This window comes from Cupressus sempervirens, chromosome 10 (assembly GCF_028749045.1).
Source record: "Cupressus sempervirens isolate cs-2001-9-10 chromosome 10, ASM2874904v1, whole genome shotgun sequence".
NCBI classification, from domain to species: domain Eukaryota; kingdom Viridiplantae; phylum Streptophyta; class Pinopsida; order Cupressales; family Cupressaceae; genus Cupressus; species Cupressus sempervirens.
The window spans coordinates 666,521,424-666,532,282 of NC_143127.1; positions in this window are offsets into that span (position 1 = coordinate 666,521,424).

Below are 10,859 nucleotides of genomic sequence, written 5' to 3' on the forward strand. Positions count from 1 at the left end.
TTTTCTAAACATACCCAATGTTTGTCAATCCACACTCACACAATATTCCCTTGTGAAGAAATAGCTAGAACAAGGATCCATTATTCTCTATGCTCAACATTCCCTAACAAATTATTTCTATAATGTTTTCTGGCCACATGGGTAGAGTTGAGCCCTACATTGGAAAAGTCAATGAAGCATGCTTTGATCACAAGTGGCTTGCCCATGGAAGAGTTGTTGAATGTTTCTCCATGCAACATCCCTTCCCTCATTATCTATTTGCATTTCTGGTGGGAGATATTTTCCTCACCTATGGATATATCTTGCATCTCCTCATCCTTTGGAGGCTATATCTCCTCCTTGGCCATTTGGTTGGTGGCGAAACAAATGGAAAGAAGGTGGTTAGGGTTAGGTGAGTGAGTTGTGGTTACATGTCTCCTTGGAATGCAGTGTGAATTTTTTTGAGAGGATCACTCATACATATCTGTGTATTTCTTGAGATAACATAGAGTGTACTCAGTTCTAAATGAATAATGAAATTTGTCACTTTAGGGAGATGCACTAATTATTACACATAAATTTATAGTTGAATATCTTTTTCATTTCATATTATTTTGTACTATGTTGGCAAAAAATGCACTTTGGTCTATTTTCCTTTTCAAACAATGCAGGGAAAAGACTATTTGAGGTGCAAGTTGGACACTGACCTTTTGATGAGTTCTTGAAGAAGTATATTGCAAACTTTAAGTTTCAATCCATCAACACAAAAACATTCTTAGACTTTTTGAAGAGGAATCTCTCAGAGATAGATAAGGAAATTGATTTGGATGTTGGATAAATGGGTCATGTTTCTATTATTGTCTCTTACCTCTGATATAAAAGTTGTCTTGAAATATATTTTACATATATACCTTGTAGACATCGATATCTACCTTGCAATATTTTTCTAAGTATAATAAAAACTATTATGACCCAAAACAATTGGTCAAACTCCTTTGTCATTAGTTATCATATAGTTTGTAAGGAACTCAAGATAGTTTCCATATAGTGATGTTACTAAAAGGTATTTTTAGCACACATCCGATTCTCACTAAATGATGATGTCAGTTCAACTAATCTGTTACACTCCTAATTTGACAATCAGGAAGATGTACATTATGGACATAATTGGAATGCTAACTATCCTCCTCCTCATGGGGTAAGTTGCTAAGTACTAGATAGCGATTGTGACACTCCTAGAGAAATTAATCAAATAAACTATTTGGCCTTCCTTAATCCCCTCCACTTTATTTCCCTACTCCTTATTTCTTGGCCTTCAGTTGATACTTGGTGCTTAGCCCATTCAGTCCTCATCTAAGATGAATTTTTTCCTTTTGTTTGGTTTTGATTAAGTAAAAACAAGTTTTAAAGGACCCAAAACCTTTTACAAAATAACCAAAAGCCTTGAGAAAAAAGCATAAAAGCTAACATCTAAGTCTAAAAGCATAGTTCACCATATAATAGGCCTCTAGAAAGAGTAGAGAAAAACATAAAAATAGGAGGCCAACTAGAAACAGAGATGAAAAGACAGCAAAGGGACAACAAATAACCAACACCTGAACAACTACATAGTCTTCAACAGGTCAGCAACCTGGTCTGCCAAGATGTGCATATTGTCTACACTGGCCTTTAACTCTTCCATCTTGTTTGTCTCCTCATTCTTCTTAGAATGAGCCTGAGTGCATTTGCTACGTCCCTAGTTCTCAACCAAGTAGGGGAATCTTGTCCTTTATCTTGCTCATGCTTTTTTCAGGAGACTGCTCACATTATCTACCATAGTGTTTAATGAATTACTATTATTTTCAATCATTTTCTTGATCATCTTTTCAATATTATTCACCTTGGCCTCCAGGCTTGTCACCTTCTTTAGGTTATCACTATTAGCCTTCTCCAACACCCTATTTTTGGCTTCAATCTATAGAATATTTTTCATAAGGTTTTAAACCTCTTTAGCGTTTCCAATAACCTTTAAAAGTCGATCAATATGTTGACCTAAAGTGCACTCCCCTTTGGCCAATTTGTTTACCTACTTAACTTCCTTAACAATAAACTGCATTTGTTGTTTCAAATTTCCAACTTCCTTTAGAATGGTCTCAGGGCTTCATAAAGGTCCTTTAGTAATGCCAACCTCACCCTCGTCCTTGTCAAAATCTAGAATTTGCTTCTAATCCCCATATTCCTATCTTTCCAGTGCCACATTCCTCATATAATTCTCAACCCCTTCCTCTTGAGACCTCATCAATTTTCTCTTCCTCTCCATTTTATGAGCAAGAAGTTCATCATCAGATGGGGTCAAAACCCTATCATCATTGTGACCCTTAATACCCAGTCCCTTTACACTGCTCCCCTTCTTTTGGGAACCTCTCATATTTTCCTCAACAAAGTCATTGCATTGGTCAGAGTCACTCACCTCAGCTTTCTTCTTCTTCTTCTTTTGAGAGTTGCACCCAATACCCCCTTTCAAACTCCTATTTCTCCCCTCTGCAGCATCCTTAGTATCCTTGTCATAGCCTTTCTTTGAGAGGCTGCCCTCTGTATCATACTCCACCACCCTCAAACTGCCCCTAGGTTTTTCAGCCTTTTTGGATTTCAAAACATTCATAATAAGAACCATAAGTCCCTCATGACACACATGTTCCCCATTTGGATCATTTTGAATTTCCTTTTGTTTAGTTCTTTCTTCTTGAAGTTTACAATAAATTTATGATAGGATTAATTATATTTTAGAAATTCCATATATATAATGAAATGTGTCTCTACAATGGTTTTATGTTGTTGATGGATCTATTAAAAATAAAAACATTAGAGGACACATTGCTAGGAAGAGAAGAGTAACTTGTGCTCTTGTAGTTGATACGGTTGCCTTTGTTGCATCTATAGCACTGTTTGCACAAGAAGGTAGAAGAGAAATAAATAAGTACAAAATATGCAAGATTCCATTTTATAAACTTATTATCTATTCAAATGAGAATGATTTTCATGATCCAATTTGAATAAGTAGATGAGCCTTCTTTCATCTAGCAATTGTTCTTAAGGAAATAAGAACCATCACAAATACAATGCACTTAATGTTGGAAGAAAAAGTTGTGATGTTTCTCCATACCCTTGCCCATAATTTGTGGAATCATAAGATTTCTCATAACTTTGATCACTTGGGAGAGATGTTGAAGTTAATGAAAGATCAACCCCACACCTCCCAAGAATCACCTGCATGCAAACACCTGTCACAGAAAGAGAGAAGCAAATGCCATGGAGGTTGGAATTCCCATATCAATAAATGAGACATTCTTGATGAGAAAAAAGAGAAATTGATATTATTAAAAGTGAATAAATTAATTACAAAGAGATCAATCCTTATAAAAGGAGATCAAAACCCTAACAGGTAACTAACCTAGGTTGCATGATAATAATTAATAAAAGAATTAATTAATATATGTCCAAAGTTTAGCTTAAGTAAACTAGAGATATCAAGTGACTTAATAATTAAATCAATATGATTTAATTAATAAGAAAGTACTTTATCACTCTAATACCCCCCCCACCCCACAAATAAACTTAGGGAGTAGATAAAAACCTAGACCCTACTATTGAAAGTAGAATTGGGTCCTGACAATAAGGCTTGATGAGGTACCCAAGCACAACCAAATCTCTAAAAATAGGAGAAATAAAGAAAACCACATGGGGAAAACCCTACTCCAAAAAAAGATGGAAATAATGATGAAAATAATTAGTGAAGGACTAAAGAAGCCTCCAAACTAGGGAATTTCCTAGAATATAGGAACAAAAGATGATCATGAAGAACACCATTGAAGCATGTAGAAACTGCAAAGCTCTATCAAAAAGTAATTGTTGATCTAAAAAACCTTTACTGAAATAGAACCTAACCAGGTAGAGAAGACTATAATCTGCATGAGTGCTCTCAAAAGACACTACTGGAATTAAGAGGCAAATAAGGCAAACAACTGAACTCAAAGATACAGATGATATAAAATACAAAAGCCTAAAGAGTTAATCAATCAAACATGGAAGGCTACAACCAAATTAGGAACAAAAAGGAAAAAGTTTATATGGTGAATGATCCATCTCACCAAAATGCATAGGTACCCAACCACTGCATTTTCCTAGTACATAGGAATAAATACTGAATACATTGCTCACTCCATTGAACCAAGAAAGCACGAGAAACAATAGAAGAACCCCCCTAATGTAGATAAGTGTAAAGTGACAGACAAATGAAAAAATGGGTCAAAAGAATTGCATGTCAAGGAACCACGATCAAGATGCACAAAAGAGTACATATGTGCGTACTGAGGTGATCAATCTTAGACATGTCATGTGGCTAATGTCATAGAAGGGAAACTCACTAGCAAGGCAAAACATCAACCCCCCATGGCACTTTAATTAGAGTAGTGCATGTATAATAAAGCACAAGATATGGTGAATCCCAATAATACAATAATCTATATGAGTGTCCTTAGATGACACTGCTTGAATTAGAAGACAAAATAACTAAAATAAAAATATAGATGGAATATGACACTTTATCTGAGTGAATTTGCAAGAATGGATACAAAAGATGTCTAAATAGACCAAAAGAGACATAAGGTCAATACAATAGATAGTACAACCCATGATGAACCATCTAAAGCAACAAAATTGATCCCTCGACTTGAAACAACGAAGAATCCACTAGAATCCAAAAAAAACAAACAATTGAGCATAACGTGCCTGGAGCAAAATCTATAAAAATAACTAGCATTAATGGAAAGAGTACAAAAAGACCTTTCCAATGATATAAATAAATTCCAAATTAAAGATCGGATGCTCAAGATATGTCTCAAGAAATGCAAGATAGAACCCCTTACTTTAACAAAAAAAAAAGTACCATTCTAGAAACATTTACAAGCAAATACCTACACCAATGTTTCCAACTCAAAATCAACTTTATGGCAATATCTCGTTTGAAAAAATAGAGTTCGTATGCCTAAGATATGAGAAAAAATGTGAAGGTAGGTCCAAACAAAGTCATAATAGTAAGTAGAGATGAAACACCTCAATTTTCATGCCAATATGTCTTGGTTTATGTGCCAAAGCATCTTAATTTCTATGCCAACATGCATAAATTGGCTCAATTTTTGTGCTAAAAAATTCATTTTATGTGTGAACATGTCTCAATTTCTATGCCAACATGCACAGATCTGTTGGAATTCTTTAGAATAACTGGGGGGTGAATCAGTTAATCAAGGTCTAGATTTATAAATAAAACTTTTCATAGATTAGTGAACCCATAAAACATTAATTATCATGCATGCATCCATGAGATTATGCAATCACTTAAAACTTGCATGTTATTGTCAAATCAATTTGTAGAAATGTAAACATGAAACATAACAAATTTGGCAACACACTTGACACAATGATTTATGTGGAAATCCAATTTGAGAAAAACCACCACTAACATGCTACTCTTTTTCACTCTTTTGAAGTGATGCCCTGTGAAAGGCCAACCCTGTTAAAGGTTACAATACACACTATTAAATGTGACCCTGTTAAAAGATTTCAATCACCTTGTTAGGAGTGAGCCTTGTTAGAGGACTTTAAACCATTCACTTGGAATGTCACCTGGTTAAAGGATTTACAAATGACTATTAGGTCAATCTTAATCCAAAGGATTTACCCTAGACTTATACAATTATTAGAGAGTAACAATAAGGCTTGGTATGATAATAACTTACAACTCCATTTGCAGATTATAAATCTCTATTTCAGTCCTCCATTCTGGTTGGCTTTCACAGATTTCAGCTCTGATAGCTTATTCACCCTTCAAGCATTCATACCCTTAAGCCTTCTTGCTTAACATGCCAATACAAACTCTTCTTTTAGGTTACTTGATGAAGCAAAACCCTTGACTCCTTGTCTTCATTAAGTTCTCACACATGACAACCTTTGCTTCTGACCAACAATCCCTATAAATAGGAACTTAAGATCTCTTGTCATTCATTCTCCATCATCCAATTTAGGGTTAGGACAGATTAGGTAGGATACAATAAATCTATCCCTCATTCCATACCACTTCTAGAAACTTCTTCTTGAATCCTCTTTGAATTCATCTCAAAATGGTTTACCATGAATTCTATACCACTAGCTCATCAATCTTATCTTCCACTTGGTTCACATAGTCCAAGAAAACAAAATTATAGGCTTAGATACATTGAATTCATGATCTTTCTAATAATTTAGCTACTCAACATCAACTTCCTTCTAATGCTTAGCACATATTGTGTTTCTCGACATCCTTTGTAAAATCACTCGTCACGAACTAAAGTTTATAGGTGCTCGACATCAACTAAATTTTACTCGACATCCACTGTTTTGCTCAACATACACTAGAATAATCTTTTACTTGGCTCCAACTAATTTTCTACTTGGCTTGCACTAACTTTGCTCAGCTCCTACTATATACTCAATCAAGCTTTGTAGACAAACTTTGTTTAATCTTGTTCTTCTGAACTTGCTTAGTGTAACCACCCTTTGAAACCTTAAGTAGATTATCAATACACTATGATATCACTGTCTTAGTTGAGTCTTGTACTCCTTTTTATATTATAACTCAACCTTTCCTTTAGGTGCTATTGTTACATCTTTTGATCAAATCCTCTTCATCAATCAAATAAGTGATAATACTTAAATCATATAAGTAGTTGTCTTACCAGTAAATAATAGGTTTGACATCAGTGACAAAACAATGGTTGAAACATATTTATCATATTTGTATCAATCTATTCTCAACAATCTTGTTCTTCAACAAGATCACCTTTATTTCTATGACAAACATTTCAATTTCCATGTCAAAATCTTGATTTTGGTGTCAAAAATCTCAATTTTCGTGCCAAAAAAGCTTGATTTTTGAGTAAGAATGCACAAATTGTTGTCTTGAGAAATGTGCCCAATTTGGGAGCTAATTTGTTTGCCTCAAATTCTAATTGTGTCCAAATTAGATGTGCCTTATATGAAAATAGGTTTTTTGGGGCATTACGTGTTCAATGGTGAGGTTTTTTTTTGTCTCAAAGTGCACCAAAAATCAGTGACCCCCATATCCAATACAAAAAACCTCTACAAAATGGAACCCTTTGAAAGAAAAAACACAAATATGAAAGCCAAGTCAAACCTCTCATAAATAGAACAAGGGCATGAAGTTTTGGAGCTTTGATACCATGTTAGGTTGATGAAAACTCAACCCCACCCCTTGCAAGAATCACCTACATGCAAACATTTGTCACAAAAAGAGAAAACAAAAACTATAGAGCCTGGAATTCCCAAATCAATAGATGAGACATTCTTGATGAGCAAAAAGAGAAATTGCTATTATCAAAAGTGAATGAATTAATTACAAAGAGATCAATACTTATAAAAGGAGATCAAAACCTAACAGGTAACTAACCTAGGTTGCCTGATAATAATTAATAAAAGAATTAATTATTATGTGCCTACAGTTTAGCTTAAGTAAACTAGAGATAATAAGTGACTTAATAATTAAATCAATATGATTTAATAAATAGCAAAATAATTTACTACTCTAATAAGAGACAATCAACTAATGCTTCCATAAGATTTTAATGGAAATCTGGGCACTCCATGGCGATTATCTTTTGCCACCCACTCTAACCACACCTCTAGAAATTAGTCGAAAGGGTCATTTTGATCTGTACTTTAAGGTGGATATCCTATTTGTATGATTTTTTTTTCTTGACTCTAAATCCTATTATTGCATGTTCATTTGATTATAAATTTGCCTCTTGTAGGATTGTGTGGAAGCAATTGATGAAACTCATATTCCAGTCATTATCGATGTCAACACTCAATCTCCATCTCATGATAGAAAAAGGCAACTTGTCATATAATGTTTTGGGTGTGTCTTTATTTGATTATAAGTTTTAATACATCCTTGTTGGATGGGAAGGGTCTCTCATAGATAGTCATGTTCTAGCATCAAATCTTTCAAGATCTGATCTATTAGTAGTTACCCCAAGTTTGTCAAATATGTTTATATAGTGATGCATATGACAATTGTTAAAAACTTATATTAATATACTTTTATTTAAAGTAGGTAAATATTATTTGGTCGATGTTGGATATCCTAATGTACCTGGATTTTCTGTGCCTTATTGTTGCACTGTTACCACCTAAAAGAGTTCTCAAGAGAAAACTCCATAAACACTCTTGAAGAGTTATTTAACCACCGCCACTCCTTGCTTAGGAATGCAATAGAACTTACATTTGGCATTATGAAGCGACACTTTCCTATCACAAGGCAAGCAATGTCATATCAAATCATGACCCAAACAAAGATTGTTTTGGCATGTTTCATATTGCACAACTTCATTGCCATAGAAGATAGTATTCCTTCTGAAGTAGACATTGATGAGGAAGATGATCACATGGGGATACATGTACCAATACTTGAGACGTATGAGATGATTCAATGCGATAGAGAGGATTGGGGAAATTTTAGAGATAACATAGCAAAAAGGATGTTGGATGATTACAGATCTCGGTCTTAGTTGTGAAAGCATACTATTTAGTATTTGCTTACTATATGAGAATGTTGTCTATTAGAATTCTTTAGAATAATTGAGAGGGGGGTGAATTAGTTATTCAAGGTCCAATAATGTCCAATTCAAACTTTGTAATAAAACAGGAGTGAATAAGAACTGCTATCCTTTTTACTTTCTTATCATGAATGTAATTAAACATTAAACAATCATGAAAAGTAAACATGCATCACGCCATAACACAAAGAATTTTGATAACCCAGAAACCCTCCAGGAATAAGAAGGTAAAACTGGGGTGGGGATGATACCCACAAAATAACTGCGCAATTGATTTCAACCACTTCTGATGGTTTGCCTTGTTAAAGGCCTGCCTTATTAAAGGCTTTACACACTGTAAGATGTGACCCTATTAAAGGATTTCTACACCCTGTTAGGAGTGTGCCTTGTTAGAGGACTTAAGAACATTCAACTTAGAATGTCACCCTGTTAAAGGATTTACATAGAGCTGTTAGGCTCACCCAAGTCCATGGGATTTACAGTCACCTCCTAAGGATCTCTTATCCTTCTCCTAAGGATCTCTTTATCCTTCTCCTGAGGATCTCTTTATCCTTCTCGTGGGGATCTCTTTATCCTTTTCCTAAGGCTTATCCACCTAGCTGTTAAGCTAACCTAGCAATGTAGGATTTCAATATCTAATACAATGGCAAGAGAGTATTAGAAAGGTTTTGACCTGATAAAGATTGCAACCCTAACTGTGCAGATTTCAGATCACTCTTCAGTTCTTTTCTTGGCTTGGCTTTCCTCCTTGACAGTTTGTTCACCCTTCAAGATCTATCTCCTTGAGTTCTTGCACTCGTTATGCCAATGCACTCTATGGTCACTTGATCAACTCAGAGTCTTGATGCTCTATTCTTACTCCTCTTGGCTTCTTTGCACGACCACACTTATGACCAACTCCCTATCACACATGCACACTTGATCTTTGACTTGTAACTCCTTATAAAGAAGTTTTGTTCTTCATTTCTCGGTCAAATCTTAATTTGATCTTGAGAAAATAGTATTGTTTTTCCTCCAAATTGTTTCTTCTAGAAACTTCATGATAAGTCCATTAGCACTCACCTTGAATTGGTTTGCATGGTTTACATAAAATTCTGTGACATCTACTCATCATCCTTATCATCCAACTAATTCACAAAATTTGATGTAACAAACTTATTGCTATTGATCTAGTGAATCTTTGACTTAACAAATAATGCAACAACTCGACATCATTGATTTACTGATGCTCGGCTCCTTTTATGTTACTCGGCTTCTACTACTCTTACTAATGCTCGGCACCTGAAGAAATTCTGTGTTACTCGACACCTGAATATCACACAGCTCCTATATCATGCTCGGCACCCAAATTCACTGGACACTTGATCTTCACTCGACACCTGAAGGCTGCTCGACACCTGAAGATCACTTGGCACTTGATCTTCACTCGGAACCTGAAGGCTATTCGGCACCTAAAGATCGCTCGACACACACTAAAGTTGAACTTGCTTGGCTTCAACTGAGAATTTGTTAGGCTCTAACTAGCTTGCTCGACTCTCTCCAATGAACTTAATTAGGCTTTACAAATGACTTAGTTAAACCTTACATCTTTGTTGTGTCTTAATGTGTCCATCCTCTTAGAGTATGTCATCAGTACACTATTTCATCAATGGCTTAGCTGATCCTTATACTTCATTACAACATCATAACTTCAACCTTTCTCTAGGTGCTCTAGTTACATCTTATTGATTGCCTCCTCCTTGTCAATCAACCAATTGATAGTACTTGGATCACTTAAGCAATTCTCAATCCTGTAAGTAGCAAGTTTGACATCAATGACAAAACAATGATTGAAAACATTCTTTACCAGTTCCATTATTCTTCATTCATGATCTTTTCAATCATTTCCAACATTGTCTTCCAATTTCAATTTGGAGGCATAATGTGTGCTTTCTGTAATATTTAGCTATTATAAAACAAACTATAATTTCATGTTTTAGTGTTTGTTGTGGTTTATTAGAACTATCTGAGATTGTAAAAATATTTCTATTACAATGTTTTTGTATTATTCTTCTTCTTAATAGACTAATTACAAATACTAGTGGCCAAATTTTATGGATGATAGATTTTTTCTGTATTCATTTTTTTAGTGTCCTTCCTCATCTTATTTGTTGTGTGTACAAGAGTGCAGAACATTTCCAACTATAGTCCCTGACCTACACCAAACCAACATCCATGATGGACCCACATGAG